The following is an 18,735-nucleotide window of genomic DNA, read 5'->3' as shown; positions in this document are numbered from 1 at the left end:
TAAGGAAAAGATAAGAAATACTCAGGAAAGAGTATAAACATAAGCATACACTTTATGAGATCAAGGACATCTTTATGGATGCCTTTAGTTTCCAATCACCGGATGAGTCAAAGCATATCATAGAGCAACTAAAAAATATTGTTGACCAGGTGACAAATAAAGACCTAGAAACCAATGCAAAACTTATGGAATGGTCAAAAAAGAAATTTCAAGGGAAAGTGAACGAGAAAATATCAAGACAAATTGCACTTTCACAAGTAGAATTGGCAAAGCTCATTGATAAGGTGAAGAAGGTAATTGAGAATATATTCTCATTGTACAAAAAGTTGTGTGATTTTTCATACTTCACACAAGAAACAAGCCAAAAGATACTGAGCTTGGAAAGAAACTTAAAAATTTCAAGCATTCAACTACCAAGTGATCCAGCTCAAAGTGTGAAGCATTTTGCTCAATCACTTCACACAAACAAAGAAATAGTTTTATTAACAGCAAATGAGGCTAATATCAAGGCCAAAGTAATACAACTCCAGTCCTCCATTACCCCACATTTAGAAATACTTCATAAAGAACAAATATATGCTTAAAATGTACTCAAGAAAGATCCAAATCTTTCTACATTAGATGGACTTATTCATCTTACTATCGAGACTGCCATCTAGCATAAGTCACTAGAAATTTCTTTGAATAATTGGGATGCAGCTCTCAGAATGATTATGGAGGTAAATAGCACATTCTTGGCCAAGTATGGTCTTAACCCTTAAAAATTCTTTGACATAAGTGTCAAAAAGGGGGAGATTAAAAAGGAGTTATACAGAAAAAAGGAGGAGATACAGATTAATAAGGGGGAGATACAACACATATACTAAGGAAGACCATTGATATATAGATAAGATACAATCAACTCAGGGGGAGTTACAAAATTTTTCAGGTATATATTGTAACATTGTAAGTCACAAATTTTGATCAAAGTTTTCAATATGTACATACCAATCAGATTAGTAAATGTACTTATAAGGTCAGTTAAGTGTTTTTGTCACTCATGTCAAAGGGGGAGATTGTTAACCTCATAATGGTTTTTGACACTTGAGTGCCAACACACTTAAACATATTTCACATTGGATGTTGAGTATATCATGCATGCCAAGTGATCTTCATGTGCCGAGTATTTTTCAGATGCCGAGTAAAAATTAGATACCGAGTGAAGTATAAGTGCTGAGTGTTAACAAGTGCTGAGTAACATAAGGTGCTGAGCTACTTAAGGTGCCGAGTAATACAATTCTATTAAGGTGTTGAGCTATCTAGGAAATAGCATGTGCTGAGTATTTGCAATACTTCAGGAGCCGAGTAACTCAGTATATCAGAATAAGAGTTTGTAATTGCACAAACTATGATGCAAATAGTTTTTACAGTTGACATAAGGTAAATCTCAAAGGATTTAATGATGAGATCGAATCTTTTAATTTTCCTATGCAATTTGCATGCAACCAATAAGAAAAATGCTAAAGGCATGCAACCAATCAGCAAAATATAAGTATTGAGCGGAAAATGAAGATTGAATGTGGATCGTAGATCCATACGTAACCCTAAATTTTCAAATGTCTTTATAAGGAAGATGAAACTTCATTGTAAAATGTAAGAGGTAATAAAAAAAAGGTGTGAGAAGACATACAAGGGTTCACAAGGAGTTATATTTTTAGAAGTGAGGATTATCAGATCACAAAAGGATCCAGATCAGAGAAAGCATAACAAGTGCCTGCAATCAACAATCAAGGATTGTAATCAGTCAGGTTTATTGTACCTAATACTCTCTAGCAATTGCATTAGAATGAAAATCTTATGGTGATAGGTTAGCTTAACAGCTATTTTGATAAAACCTTTAACTAGGTGATTAAATCCTTTAACAGGGTGACACTTCATGTTAAGTGTTTGAAATCCTCTAACCAGGTCACTATTGACATATTGTAAAGCCTTTAACAGGGCAGGCCTTTAACAGGGCAAACCATCAAAAGTGGTTGAACAATATTGCTGCAGTAATTTTTGTGGGTATCATCCCCACCCCAGTTTTACCTTCTTATTTCTGGAGGGTTTCTGGGTTACCAAATTCCTGTGTTATGAGTTATTGATGCATGTGTTTTGTTTCATGTTTATTTGATGTATTTACATGCATGCAATTTACTTTCAGTTAAAAGTTTTATTGGCTAAAGTATGATACTTATGATTCACCCCCCCCTCTCATAAGTACTCTTTCCATATTTGAATATTCCAACACTTTCTTTAGTTGCTTGGTAGGATCCTCTTCTATCAAATCTTCAATGGTTACACTTTCCTACATCCCTATTGTATCACCAACCATTTTATATATGGAATTTTCAAAGTCTTCCAGGTTTATGAAAATATAGTCATCTTCCTTATTATCAAGTTCATTATATTTCTCAGTTTGAGTATCATCAAAGTCTATGGTTTCATTTGGATCTTTAATATTTTAGGGTTGCCTCCAAATTCTCTTAGAATCTTTGTCTAACAATTTTAGATTATTAGATAAGACATAGATTGCTCAGTGCTTTAGTAAAAATCTATTCTTGTGATTTTCCAAAGCTTTAGTTATGTTCTCTAAACCAAAATATGGCATAATTTTAGCCAATTCTCTTCCTCTCATTTCCTTCTCATTTTTGAGTGCATATTTCCATTGACTCTCAATTCTTTGATATAGATCATTGAGTACTTGATCTCCGATTTCTAATGGTCTATACCTAAACTTTATAATCACATGAAAATTAGAGAATCTTCTATTTTCTTCTTGTCCTCATCATTCATATTTTCATACTTCTAGCATTTGAAAGTTGCCAGACCACTCCTTTCACTAAGAGCATGTGAAATTTCATCTATTTTTTTAGGCCTTTGTAATGCAGCAGCTTAGGTATTACTTACCTCATCATACTTGGTTTTGTTTCTTGCATCATCATCATCATCATCATCTTTTATGATCATTTTTTTTCTTCATTATGTAGGTCACTTGACTAGTTTTCTTGATGACTAGGGGGCTTGCTTCCTCTTCTGATATGTTTTGACCTATGTTGAAGTGGGCTTTGTGCTTTTAACATTTTCCTTATTTAATCTTGGAGTAACATCCTGTGTATCTTGAGTTATAGATTTTATATTCTTTAGGCTTATAGGGGTAGTTTAGGGTATTTTCTTTCCTTTCACATTTTGTGGCTTGGCAACAACAATTTATTTGTCTTTACCATCTTCTCTTGCATCATCTTCATCCTTCCCTTTGGTGATCATTAATAGTTTGTTAGATTTTTTTTCCCTGAATGTGCTCTCAAGTGTACTCAATATCTTCTAATATTTCTTACCAATTTTAGTGACCACTATGTCAAAATTTATCTTTTCCTTGGCTTCCTCATATGCTCTAAATCATCTTGTTAACTAACTCATTCAACAGAGCTTCAATGACCTTGGTAGCCTGATCTATGTTCACCTCATATTCCATGGATTCAAGCCATGCAACCCTTGATAGTATATCTTTTATAAATGTATTATCAATGTCAACTAGAAAATATACATCATCATGATATTTTTCAACCAATTTTGAGGGTATCTTGAATCTATGCTTCATTCTCAACTTGAAATTATCATTGTATTAATTCATAACACTATAAAAATTCTCACCTAAATCTTGAATTTACTTATTGATTTGAAAAATTACTCTCTATCCTCCAGTTCACTTGACCAACAGATGGAAAATGATTTTTTCATATAAAAGAAAATTTAAACTAGAAGTGAACCAAACTTGCATGTATTCAACCTAGCAACGTGAATAGTCTTCATATTTTCTACAAGTTTCTTTAGTTTTAACTCTACAATATCATACTTGTTTCCTTTCTTCACAATTTTGTAACCTATGTTGACTACCACAGACAACACACTCGTGAGCCTACTAGATTGAAAGATTTTGTATGCAACCACATACATGCTAAATTTATCTCCAAATAAGATAAATTGTCCATCTTCAAACCTCTTCCATCCCATTGTGCTTTAGTATTATCTTTAATTCCATTCTTTGATGTTGTTTTAATATTTTATACCATTTCTATATTAAGGTAGCCAGTGATCATATGAATAACATCTTTTGTGATTTTGATTGGCTCATCGAGCCACATTTACATGTCATGCACTCTGCTTGACATTATCTAAATCCAAATTATCTTAAATTCTTTAGGAAAATATAGGGCATGAATGAGACCTATTATTTCCAAATGCTTATGTTAATCCTTCAAATTTCCATCAACATACACTTACCCGCACACCTCATGTAGTTCATGATCCACAATTTTAACAATTTTGTAATGATAAAAAGAATAGATATCGTTAACAAGTAAAACCCTAGGTGGAATTAAAAATAGGGCACCCACCTTGTCCATTTCTGTGGTTTTTTTTGGGTATAACTTATATTTAGGCTCTTCATAGACATCATATTGAATCAACTTAACATGATTCACCTTTTCCTTGGTTTGTCATTTCACAATTGTAGAACTTGAAGCCATTTTTGCTAGTAGGATTTCAATAAGCACTTTACTCTTCACTTAGTTTTCTTCCAAATTTATTCAATGCCCAAATTCACTAACAAATTCTCACAACTAAGCTTCTTCAAGTGATTCTTAGCACAAATTTCTTGAATTTTATCTTTTCTCTTTTAATGTAGGGTAAAACATTTTTTTTTTAAACAATGTATATGTGAAACAATTATCTTTATGACCATTATGGCATATTAAATGCAATGTACTCCATGTTCTACCATCTTTAATAAAATTAGTTACTAATAGTTTCTTGGTCACATCTCATTTCCATCATTATTTAGTTAAAATAGTAAAATTATCTCAAACTCAAGTAAAGAATTATCAAACCTTTAATATTACTAGCTTGGTCAACATTGCTAGCTCTTAGTTACCAAAAAGCTTGATAAAAATGACTAAGTGTGAGATTTCCAGACTTTGTGTTGTTCTTGTGCATCAATTTTTTTACAAATATGGACTTCATTCTAGGAACTAGTGTAAGATAAATCTTTATTACTAATCCAGTTTCTTGCCTTATTCTAATGCTTAGTTGGAGTTGGTGGTTACACCTAATCCATTGGATGAAGTGTCACTATTTCTTGCATTTGATGTCTCATTATCTTCATTTACTTTACCTTTACCTTTTGTATCTTCTTCTTTTGGTGCTGATGCTCAATTTCTCCTCCTTAGATGATTGATCTTGTGACAATGATAACATGCCATTCCAGAATTCCTCGAAGTACCATGTCTTCCTCAAAAATATAATCTAATGCAATTTAAAAAAATATGACCATAATTTCCATATGCATTACATGAATATAGTATATTGTAATCTCAATTTATTATGTTACCTTTCCTTCTTAGTTTCCATCTGGGATTCATCAATGATTTGCATTCCTATGACTTGTGTCCAAAAATTTTCCAAGAGTAACTATTGAATGCATAATTGTTATGTGTTTGACTAAAATTGGATCTACACTAATGTGTTTGATGTCCATGCCTATTGTAATGATAACAATAAGCATCAAATTTAGGAGTAGTATTGATCTTACTTGTTTTTCTTTTGCATATGTTTGTAGTGTGTCTAGGCTTTCCATAATGATAGCAAGTAGGTTTCTTTGGCTTTGGATTGGTGTGCACATTCCTTTGTTCAACTTTATTTGATGATTCACATTTCTCAATAGTGGTATGCTTAGTATAACCTAGTTTCAATGTATCTCTTAGCCACCTTTATCCTCTGAGTTTTTCATCCAATATCTTGACTCTTTATTCTGATCTTTTCATTCTTTAAATGATTTTTTTAAAATATTTTAGTTCTCTCTTTAGTTTTTCATTCTCAGTTCTTAACTCTAAAATCTCTTCCATCTTCCTATCAATCTCACTATTTTCACTTAGTACCTAGTTTACCAAATCATAATGATTCTATGTCAACCTTGTGATGTCTTCATCTTTTGCATCTAATATTGTAATTATTTTTCTCTTGTCTTTTTCAACCATTTTATTTTCCTCCTTCTCCTCCTCCTCTCCCCCCCCCCCCCCCCCCCCCCTCTCTCTCTCTCTCTCTCTCTCTCTCTCTCTCTCTCTCTCTCTCTCTCTCTCTCTCTCTCTCTCTCTCTCTCTCTCTCTCTCTCTCTCTCTCTACATCAGTTCACACATCCTATTAGATTGTAATTCTTACTCTCATTTCATTGATTTAACCTATTTGGTAATATCATGGTTTATCTCTACTAAATCAATGATGGTAGCATTGGATTCATCAGTCATGTTTTGATTAGATAACTATTCAATAATTTGTTCCTAATATGTTGTTTCATTGGTCTATTGAGTTATTTGCTTCCTTCTTTTAAATGACTATCTCAATGCATATTTCATCTCATTTATTTGACTCATAGTTATCCTTATCTCTAGTATCTAATTATTAATAGTCTTATCAATCCTATACCTCTCCATGAATCAAATATTTTACTCTTAGTTGATAAAACATTCAACAAGAGAAATGAAGTTTGGATACCAATTGTTGGAATAATTAGTAGAGAAAGGATGTTGAGAGGGGGGTGAATTAATATCCTCTATAACTTTTACCTTTAAACAAATTTAGAATTTTTCTTTTTCCCTTATTTAACTTCATAATCATTAATATTTTATCACAATAATTTGTAAATGAAAATATCATAACTAATTAAACATTCACCAACTATAAATTTATAAGCTCGTGAAACATAACACATAACATAATTATTTGGTATCACAAGAACCCTTGGTCAAAGGGAAATTTATGGTGGGCATGGTACCTACTATAATAAGAGGGTTGCTTTTTAGGGCTATGATGGTTTGTCACTTCTAATGACTTACCCAGTTAGGAGCATACAATAAGACCTGCAAGGGTCTACCTTTTTCAAGGATTTTACAACAATCTTCAAGTGTGTCCTCACTTAAGAGATTTACATATAAGACTATCAAGTCCAGCCATTTAAAGGATTTAGGAAACTATTGTAATAATTAGAAAATAGTAGAAAATGATGTTTATAGTAGCAACTTACTTTTCTTGATTAGATCCCTCTTCTTCTCATTAGTTATGACCTTCTATGATAGATCTACAATTTCTCTCTATATTTTCTTTATCTATGATCTCTAACCTATGTACTAAACTCTAATCTCTCTTTCTCACTTCAAAATCTCTATCAATAGCATCAAAAACTTCACAAGTAACCTTAACCTCACCAACAAAAAATTCAAAACTTTTCTAGAAATGTCCTTTTATATTTTCTTTCTCCTTTTAGCTATCTGACCCAATTAGGGTTTTGGAACTTTCCAAAATTATTCTCTAATCATAATTAGTAGTTAGAATTATATACTATTTCATTCCTCTTTCATCCTTTATTATCATTAGTCCTTCCAACCTTGAAATCAACAACACTCAATTTAATTATTTAACTTGATTGGTGTAAAGTAGTTCTCCCACTCATTATGATTGTGTTGTATTAGATTATGTACCAATTCAAACTTCAATGTCACCTCTTTATCACTTAATAAATATAATGTTCTTATATACTATCACTTGGTATAATATTTTTTTAGTGTCCTCTGTATACCCTAGTAGTCTCTATCTACTCAGTATATGTAGAATCACTCGGTGAGTACTAGAGCTCAAGTATAGTAGTAAGAAACATTCATCTCCTTCTTCGTTTCTTAGGCAATATGGTATTTCAATTTCTATGCATACTTTCAGCACTAATTGGCAGTATAGTTACTCATACGAGTAACAAAATATACATATAATAAGGATCTGCTTGCAAGTCAAAATGTTTGAGGGCCTAGTATGGTGAATCTATGTTTCTATATCATTAGAGGCCACCCCATGTAAAATTAAAAAAGCAATAATATTTCATTAGTAAAAAAAAGTGGTAGGTATATGCATTTAATGACATGAAAAAACCTAATTACCTTCCCCCTTTTAATAGATGGTGGTGCAACCCCCTAACATTGCTTGCCACTAACATGTGAAACCTATGAGAGAAAAAGAAGATAATATATCATGTATAATTCAGTATCAAATAGTGAAGGAATAAGTAAAAAATAAATGTACCATAGAGATTTGAAGGCCAAATGAACCAGCCATAACTGTGAAATCATCCACCTATCTCATCTCCTCCTCTATCATTAGCTTAACATAAAGGAATCACATACATGTACATAAGTGTGAATTTTTCAAAACTATTCTAATATAATTATTAATTTTTCATTAACTATATTGTGATGAAGAAAATATATAGACTTATTATAATAGGAGTCCATAGATCGACCTACCCCTCCTCATCTCTCACAAGAGATGCATCAATATCTATAGCCATGCCTATTGTATCATCATCCCCAATAACAACTTGAAACCTAGAATCACTAAAGGGACCTAGATAAATACACTTGCACATAATGCAAGTATGGGGCACATAGACATATGAGGTGTTGACTAATGTACTAGCACCAACATCATCAACACAAGGAGGCAAAAATAACCTAGTATGGGTGATTAGTAGGCTACTCAATCTATGAATAGATCTAATAGCCTTTGAGATAGCCTCAACGCTAACATCAGGTTGTTGTACTCAAGGATGGGGACATATGTGGTGACCTTCTTTAATTAGGAAAATGGTCTATCTTGTGGAAATCCTCCTCCAATGCCCATGTTGGGCCTAAATAATAAACTTTGTGCCCTTTTACAAACTCAGTATACAATTTTCTCAAGAATTATATGGGTACCTCCATATTGATGTGTGGTCATTTGTCAATAACCATCCACCAATAATCCCAAAAATGAATACAAATAGCTTGATTGGTGTACCATTTAATGAAGAATTTGGGTTCATTAGGGTTAACTCTTATGCTAGTTTTTTGAGTTGGAAAATAGGCTAGCTAATTATTGTTTTCTAATGTTAAAGGTTACAACCCTATTGTAATCCAACCTACCATCAAATTGGGCATCCATCTAGCATGCCAATGAAGAGAAACATTTTATTTCTAGGTAAGCATCTCAATATTACCCACAATAGGATTAAGGGTGGATACAATGGGAGATACTATAGGAGTATTAATATAATCCTTTTGAATAACCCTCAAATGAATTAGGTTTTCATCATTCAAATCTTCAATATAGGAAAGGTTTTGAGGGGTTAATAGATTAGTTAGAGGCAGTTGTGGAATGTATTTAGAATCATTATTTAGTGGGGGAGTGTTTGGAGGTTGGTTGGTGGATCATCTATTCCTATTTATGTTGCAAATACATATATAATTACAATTTGAATGAATCTTTTATAAAAAAAACTAAAACATCATACAATTTTATTAAAAATCCTAAATTTCAATATAAAAAAAGAATTAAATCAAGTCCAAAACCCAAAAAAATCAACTTACTTGTGCTAAGATGTTGAAAATCTATCAGGTCAAATCATATAATATTGGATTAAACCTTTGATACCCAATCATTTTAGCCACTCAAATGGAAGATGAGGAAAAAAACAACATTCAATCTTTCTAATGAATATGTGTAGGTTTTAGATACTTAATATATTAGGTATTTGACAAGGTTGGGTATTATTTTTTGCATTGGTATTTGGATGAGAGGGAAAATGTCAACACAAATTGCAAAATTCTTTTGGAGATTTTTAGGCTAGTTTTTTTTCGCATCACCATTTTTTGTTCCACCATGATCCTGTACATAACCATGTGATGAATTGGTATCTTCATCCACATCAAAGACCCTTGTCTCACCTTTAGGTCTCCTATCTAATATTCCTTTGTTTTGAGGGCATTCATAAGCTCAGTAGCCTTCTTTTATATAGTGAAAACATGTACCAAAAAATTTTCCTCTTTGTGGACCTTGTCCTCTTCCTCTACCTCTTCTTCTTTGATTTCCATAATTTTGATCATGGGAGTGGTTAAACCCTTGTTCCTCTTGCTTTAGCTGGTACCCACATATTCATTTTCTTCTACCTCATTTCAAGCTCTAAAAAGACCTACTATCACCCATTTTTCCTTTGCCTCACCCTCTTTTCTTTCCATCAAACCTGTTATTTATCTTATCTTCAACCTTCAAATAAAAATGTTATTTATTTTCAATGTTGTTTATTCTGACCAGACTTAGTTACTCCTAAATGCTAGGTATTAACTCATTAAGATAATAGGTGAGCTTTTCCTTGTTATCTTCTGCACACCCTATCCTGATAAGAACATAGTAGAACTCCTCTATGTATTCTTGGATAAATTTTCTCACTTGCTTTAACCCTTTTATCTTATTGAAGAAATTGAACTCATAGTCAATAGGAATGAATTTATTCTTTAGTTTTTCCAAGATTTTATCCCACCTTGTGATTTTCTCCTTCCCACTTCTATTTCTCTCCAATTGAATCTATATCCACTAGATTTTTTTCATAACTCTTTAGTCTAGCCTTCACAAACTTAACCCTGTCAGGTTTCTCAATATCTTCATATTGAAAGTATTTTTCTAATTGATTAATGCAATCAATCAACTCCTCTAGGATAAGATTTCCTAAAAGTGTGAGAACCTCAAACTTAGGTTATTCCCAATATTGGAAAGGGCCTTGAAAATAATTTCCTCCTCTTGATTTAGGAAGTTTCCCTCTCCTTCCCCTTCCAAATCAATATTTCCTTCCCCTTCAATTTTGTCCTCACTATCATCTTTTATAGAAAGATTCATCCCTCTACAAATTTCCTCTTGCAATGCCTACACTTGCCTCTATAGGGCTCTAACCTTAGGTTGAACACCTCTATCCCTTCTAGCATGTTTTTTTGTGGTGGAATTTTCTTATTCTCTTAGAACCCAAAACCACATTCCTAGTGAAAATTCCCTTACAATTGGCAATTAGTCTATAGATTCAGGAACTCTTTCTCTTATACCACTTGATGGGAACAAATTAAGACAAAATGAACACAATAGAAAAGGAAAATTTCATTATCTAAAATAAGAATATATTAAATGAATCATAGGGGGAAAAAACTCAGCTACATGCCCCATGGGCTACAATACTTATTATTATCTAGAGCATAATCAAACTCGATGAATTTTTCCCTACTTCATTCAGTGTTGTTTTCCCCCATACTTTTCTATGGGGGTTTGGGGTTACCAACCCCAAAATGGGGTATAGGGACAATGCCTCTTATGAGGTTTTGGGGGAGAGCCCCAAGTGCACTCCCTATCATGATACGGGGAAAGGTTGAGGGATAACACCCTCATGGGGGTTTTCAAGGGTAGCATCCTAAAAATCTCAAATGACTTGATTATTGTAAAAGGCATCAGGAGTTATTTTCTACTGGATGACATATTCTATCTCTAAGTAAGAAAAAAAATCTTATATAAAATGGCATCGGGTTAGGAATTTTATGATGTATGATGAGATAGTAGCTTCTTGCGATGATGTTGAGTCACAAGGCTTTTCATATTATAATCAATTTGTAATCACTAGATAATAAGAATGTTGGACTCACTATTTGGTGGACGTCATCCAGGGATTGGGTGAACCATGTTAGATACTTATGTCTTGTACTATTTTACATGTGATTTATTTATTTTTGATATTGGTTATAACTTCATGTAATTATTATTTCTATCTCTTTAATCCTAACAATACTATCATATTTTAGAGAAAAACCCTTCTCACAATATGTTCTCCTAAACTCCACCAAAAACTACCTTGACACCTCAAGAATGGGTCTTAAGTAGCCTATATTAGGTTTATGGTTAGGAATAAAATTTACATTTTGACATTTGGTGGCCAATTCCAAAAGAGAGCTTCTAGATGTTGCACTAGAAGTCAATGCAAAAATAGAAGGTTCCAAGAAAGGTAGTCCAACTTTTGGGAGACATGACATTTGATTCGAGACTTTGATTGACAAACCATTTACATTTATGAAAAGATTTATAAGAACTCTATATACACCTATGGTACTCTTTTGGCCACTCCCCATTTTTGGGGTTCCCTAAAGCTATTTAGTGCCTCAAGCTAGGCTCCAAAGCATTTTGATGAGGTCTGTAAGAAACTTAAAACTAGAATAACTATCAAATCGTGAAACCTTTCAACCTAATTCTTTTTCTAGAGTTTTAAAATTTTAATTAAAATATTTTCTCTAAATTAAACCCTACAAACATTCATATTTATGGATGAAAATAACCTTTTTTTTACATTTGCATGTATCTTGAGGTGACAAAAACTCTAACTCCAAACAATAATAATGGAAATCTGAGAGTTGGAATCTCTATTTGGCCCAAATGGGTATCCTGAGATATAAAAATAAAAAATAAAAAATATCAATAAGGATACTTTTGGGTTATACAGGATTGCATGTACACTACTAGATGCTCATGCATCAATTATGATGCACTAAGGTTGTTGAAGCTAAGTATTAAGTATTAAGTTTGATAATGATTAACTAAGAAATTTTTCTAAGTATCAAGAAATAAAGAAGTGTATAATTAGACAATTTTATTTGGTAAGATTCATAAGGATCAGACATTTTAACCCTTTTTTTTTATAGGTTAAAATTTTTGTTATATATTTGGAATGGTCCTCACTTTGTTTTACAGAGGATTCTTTTTATCATTGACATACTTTTTCCCTAAGTATAGAACCCTAGGTCTCTTATACATCTTGTACTAATCCTTAAAAATTAAGAATTGTAATCCCAAACCTTGCCTTAATACTTTTCCTATATGGATTTGTGACTTCACACAAGATTTATGGTTTATATTTTCTAAGTCAAAAAGTTTTAATATCCTTTTGTTTTTAGCATCTCTAGGCTCATCTTAAGGTTTAATAGTCCTTACTATGACCTATAAATGTAAATAAGTGCTAGTTTTAAGTTATGAAGTCATGATTAATAGCTGGTTGTAACATCTCTTATTTCTTCTAGTCAACAATCTTTATCCTTGTGAAGTTGTGATCAAAGTAACCTAAGTTGGGAGTGCTACATCGCAATGGTCTTCATATAAGTTAATTAAAGGTAGTGATGTTGTGATGTCTCCATTTTTTTATAACACCATAACTTTTCCATTGTTAAATGTGAAAGGAATTGAGCTACTACAGAGTAATGACATGTGGGTTGGCAATCTGGCACAACATCTCTATGGTTAGTTCTATGATGTATTTGCATCATGTGAGGTTATGATGGTCTACAAAGGAACCATGATCGCTACTTCTCTACAATTTACCTAGACTAGAGGCTTCAGGTCATAAAGTGACGATAAATGTTTATGTGTGACTTTGCAAAGATGATTGTAAATCATATGTTACCATGTGGAGAAATCAGAATGAGCTAGATTGGAAGATCAAATGATGAAAATGATACTCATTGAATCAAGTGGGCCCTTAACCTTGATAACCATGTGTGTTCCCACTATTATAAGCAAGGGTAAGATTTTGTGTTGCAAACTAGCGATGAGAATGAAATGTATTAAAGTGCAACATTTCTAGTTAGGCTTTACAGTTAGAAGTAAACGTTGTGATGTTATGATAAACAAGGAAAAATGGGTCAACATAACATCTCCAGTATAAAGAGCTTTAATTTCTTAACTTCCATGATGTCACAATGAAGGTTAAAAGGTGTTAAGTATAAATTTGTAGGTACAAGCTTTTAATTCTAAGATAAGGTTACAAAGTGACGATAAATGGTGAGTGTGACATTGCAAGTTGGCCCACATAGTTAAGGTATGGAGTAGAAATACTATGAAATAAATTAACAATATTAGGGACATCTTTGCAACCTCATTCCATAGTTTGAAGGTAACTATTGTCAAGCTCCAATCAAGTTCAAATGTTGAGGGTAGTAGCTAAATGCTACACTGCAACAATTAACTTTTATTCTTCAAGCCCCATTACAAAGTAGAGGTAAACATAAAAGGAGAAGATAATGACTTTACAAGAATTTAAGGGGTACAAAGATAAACTATTGCAAAGGAATAACAACAAATATGAAAATGGTTGTGTGCAGCATCACGGCCTCTATTTTTAAAATTCTTAGCAAGTCCATAAGGAAGGAGTAGGTGGGTTCATCCAGTTGTTCTAATGCCATTGCTGAAAAAAATAAAACTAGTGTCCAATTGTGCAATATCACCAATATCTTTCAATGAACTTTGAGGATTTTTAAATTGAGTTTGTGCTTGCAAATTTTAATGCCATAAATGTTGGTTCTAGATATTAAAGATATTATTGAATAACCTATAGAAGTCACCATTATAGAAAAAAATTTAGAGCTAAGGGAATTTGTAGAGGCCAGACTTTAGCAGGAATTGTAGGATTGATTGTTGATTCAAGATGATAGAGAAAGAAGGTGAGTTGATTGCACAAGTGTAGATTGAAGAAGTTTTGGAAAATTTAGCTCACACAAGAACTAAAAATCAAGTCCTTTTATAGAATAATGGGTAAAAATTCATCCCAGTTCTTCAAATGCATAGTCTTTGAATGCTCATGATATAAGAAACACATACAAATTGTGTAGAGATGCCACACTCCTTGATACCAATAGAGTGGAACTCCTCTAGATTCTCTATAAAAATATATTAAAGACATCTCCAACCTCTAACCCTTTGTATAGAAATTTGGGTAAGTTTATTATTCTAGAGGTCTTTTTTGATGTAGATTTGGTGAAGGCTTTAATCAAAGCTTATAACCCTCCCTCTCAATCATTTCATAAATGGGATGGGAGAGTGTTGTGTACATTAGATAGGAAATTTTTCATTGAATCATTTGGTCTTGAAGGACCTATGGGTGTAGAAATTGATTTGGATTTGAGGGAACCTTCTAGTTGCAAAAACATTTCTTTGCCAGTAAGATTACGAGATAGGACAGTCCCATGAGCAAGAAGAAGATGGGAGAAATACCAAAAAAGGTCAATAAACTCATGCCTCTTGAGTATTTTTGTAGCTATTTCTAGAAGTGATTATTTGGTTTGAACAAGGTATTAGGAGTAGATGGAACCATGAATGCCACTAGTGTTATGCATACAATGGCCATAAATATTCAGGACTTATATACAAATGTGGGTTATGATTATGTCAAACACATAATCATAGTATTATAGAATGTGATTATAGCCACACAACAAGGAGAAATGGGAAATTTTTAATTTCACCATTATTCAATTCTTAGGCACTTGATTTTGCACAAGAACATTGGTCATATCAGTTTAGACATCATTCAGAAGATTGATGAGTATGGAGAAACCCTTCCTCTACAATGATGGATGAGGGTATGGAAAAGATTTTACCCTTACACAAAATATATCTCATTTTATAATGATTTTGTGTTCCCAATCATGAATATGATAGAAAGTAATTTAGACAGTGGCATGAATAGTAAGGAAACTACTTAGGCCTAATCTATGTTATGATGATTATGCTTAACAGGAACACAATTGGGGGGATATCTTCTTGTTTGAGAATTGTATAATCATGAGGGTTTATGGGTTCCAACAACCACCCCATGTTCTACCCATATTTTTACCTAAGAAAGTGGGCATCATGGAAGTATTTTGGCAACTAATTTTGATGAAAAAAGAGCACTTAGGTCCAACAACAAGAAGGAAGATTTTTGTGTAGAAATTTTAAGGCTAGGGATTTTAATATTGGTTAAGATGCAGTTGATGAGATTGATTCATTTATTAGACATTTCAAATTCCCTTAGTTTCCATGACATATGATCCTGAGGATGTAGTAAGGGTGGCATTGAGAAAAATGAGGGGATTCAATTTTCCCCCAAGAAAATAATTATGGGAAGAGGATGTAATTAGAAATTGTCTATTTTAAGTCCAATGTAAAGAGAGAACCTTAAAATGGAGGGATATCATGAGGGTTAAGGACATGAAAAGAAATAACCCAACATTACCTAGATTCTATAGTGATGTAAAAAATTTAGAAAGATTTTAATAAGTTTATTGAAAATTATCAAGAAATCATGTCCAAAGGGCCTAAGCAAGTGCAATAAAAAGAGGAAGAGAGAGTGAAGCCCGTGTCCCTTGAAATTGATGTTTTTCCTGAAGTGAAAGATGAAGAGACATAACCTAAAACATCAACATGGGTTCAAGGGGGAAGAAAAAGGAAAAATTTAATTGAGATACATGAAAAGGCCAAAGTGAAAGATTTAAAAATCTTGCTTGGGAAAAGTCAATACTTTGCTAACTTAAGGCAAAGATTATTGATAGATCAAGACACTAAAAGTGAGAAGTCTTTAGGAGAGCTAGAAATGGATGCCAAAATATTGGATGATGAAGTCATCAAAGCACAAAAAAATTTAAAGGATGGTGATTTTGTGAAAAGTGATGAATTTAAAAGTTGTACATTTAAATTAAATTAAAATGAATTGACTTTGACTCTTAATCCTGGAGACTCAGATGAAAATGTTATTGAATTAGTAGAAAAATTGCAGGGCTATGATCTCAATAGTGATACTCTCACTATAGAGGAGGCTAGAAAATTGGTAAAGATAAAGGGAAAGCTACTACTCCATAGATGGAATTTAAGTTCTTCTTTAATGTTAGATCAAATTACGAAACAAGAAAAGTTAATTTATTTTGAAGCTTTTGGCCCAGGAGGGTTACAAAGAGGATTTGATTATAATATAGATGCACAAAATATGGCCATATGGATTATAGCTCCTAAGTTAGAGAAACCAAAACTAATGGAGGTAAAAGATACTCTTCAGGGGAGTGCAATATTTTGGAGTGTGTAGTCTACATCTGGTGGTAAGGTTTATGGTTTGTTAAGTGTTGTCACAACATTAAGAAAAGATAAAATGGAATAGATTGAGGACTGGCTTGCTCAAACATTCAAGAATTATGTCTCCACAAGAAAGAAATATGAAGAAGAAATGAAAAACACTTATGTGATGGAGCAAAAGATAATAGAATTTAGGACTTTAATAAGTGTTACTAGACCTATAGCAGAGATGATTGATAAAGTATTCCAAATAGAAGGAGAGGAATTAACTCCTATTGTGATGATAGATGAACAAGTATGGACATTGATGAAAAGAATTCAGATAGAGAGGTTGAAATAAATACTATGAAAGGTATTTTGTGTCATAGAATAAATATGTTAAAGAATGTTTTCCAAAATGTTCACATTATCTTTATTTCTCTACAAAGTGCAGAACACCAATGTTCTAAGGAAATTGAATTACTAACTCCTTTGTATAAGAAGTGGGTCCTATATAGTCAATTTTTTGATAGACCAATTCCAATAATGACCTAGAAAAAGGAGTTGCCAAAGGAAATTACTACTCCTACCATGACAATGATTAGTAGGGTCAAGGATTTAGGTTTTTTTTACTAGTAAGCTACAGCTAATATAGAATAGAATGAAGACTATTGCAAATGGAACACAAGGCTTCATACCTCCCATTTTTGGTAGTGAAGGAAATTTGAGGGAATACCATAGTCACATTATCATTTTTTATTTTACCTTTTAATAAAATACAAAAAAGAACAACATTTAAAGTAGAAGCAATATTCAAATTTATAAGGCGAAGTCCTATTATGACAAGTGAAGGAAATGATAATAACTTAGAAAATTACAAAAATACAAAGAACAAGCAAGATTACTTTCAGTGTACAAAAAAAAGTGTCCTTTTGATCTCAAGCTTAGACACAAAGCTAAAAAGAACTTCCACACAAAACAAGATGGTTTTAGAATTATCTAATATGGGAAGCATAATCTGGAAAAAGGAAAAATACACTTATATCATCTAGCTAAAAATAGAAACTAGAAAGAAGAGAAAAACTTGAATTGGATTTATGACCACACACACACAAAAATATATCAACAATTGGATAGACAAATTGCAACTAAAGTTGTAATTATCTATCTTTGAATGCAAGCTTTGTATTGTTACATTCAAATATAGATAATTATAGATTTAGTTGCAATTTTTCTATACAATTGTTGATATTTGTGTGTGTATGTGTGTGGTCATAAATCTAATTCAAGTTTGACCTCTTCTTTCTAGTTTTGGTTTTCAGCGAGATGATATAAATGTATTTTTTCTTTTTCCAGATCATGTTTCCCACATTAGATATTGTGGGGAAGTTCTTTTTAGCTTTGTGTTTGAGCTTGAGATCAAAATGACAATTTTTTTGTACGCTATAAGTAATCATGCTTTTTCTAGGTATTTTTGTAATTTTATTTACCATCATTTCCTTGACTCTCCATAATGGAACTCCCCCTTATAAATTTGAATATTGTTTCAACTTTGAATGATGTTCTATTTTGTATTATATTAAAAGGTAAAATAAAAATGATAATGTGACTAGGGTATTCCCTTCTGCCACACTTAATCAAAGGGTTAACTAGGGTTTAGGGAAAAAAACATTTTGTAAGTTGTTAAAATTAACAAAGCTTGTACAACTCAATAGAGTTTTCAACATGTTATGATGAATGTGGTGTATGAGAGAGAACATAAAATTATCTTATTATAGTGGAGATGAAGATATGTTCATTTTCTATGAGATTATTGATGCATTGCATCAAATTGAAATGGATATGAACAAAGTAGTTGCTAATTCAAAGGCCATAACAGATGCTAGGTAGGTGAAGAGCCTAAATGAATTGAATATAGTTAGGGATGCACATGTTCTAATATAGACATTGATATCATGATATGGGATGTTGTTATAGAGA

This window comes from Cupressus sempervirens, chromosome 5 (genome assembly GCF_028749045.1).
Source record: "Cupressus sempervirens isolate cs-2001-9-10 chromosome 5, ASM2874904v1, whole genome shotgun sequence".
Lineage (NCBI taxonomy): Eukaryota > Viridiplantae > Streptophyta > Pinopsida > Cupressales > Cupressaceae > Cupressus > Cupressus sempervirens.
This window is presented reverse-complemented; position numbering follows the sequence as displayed.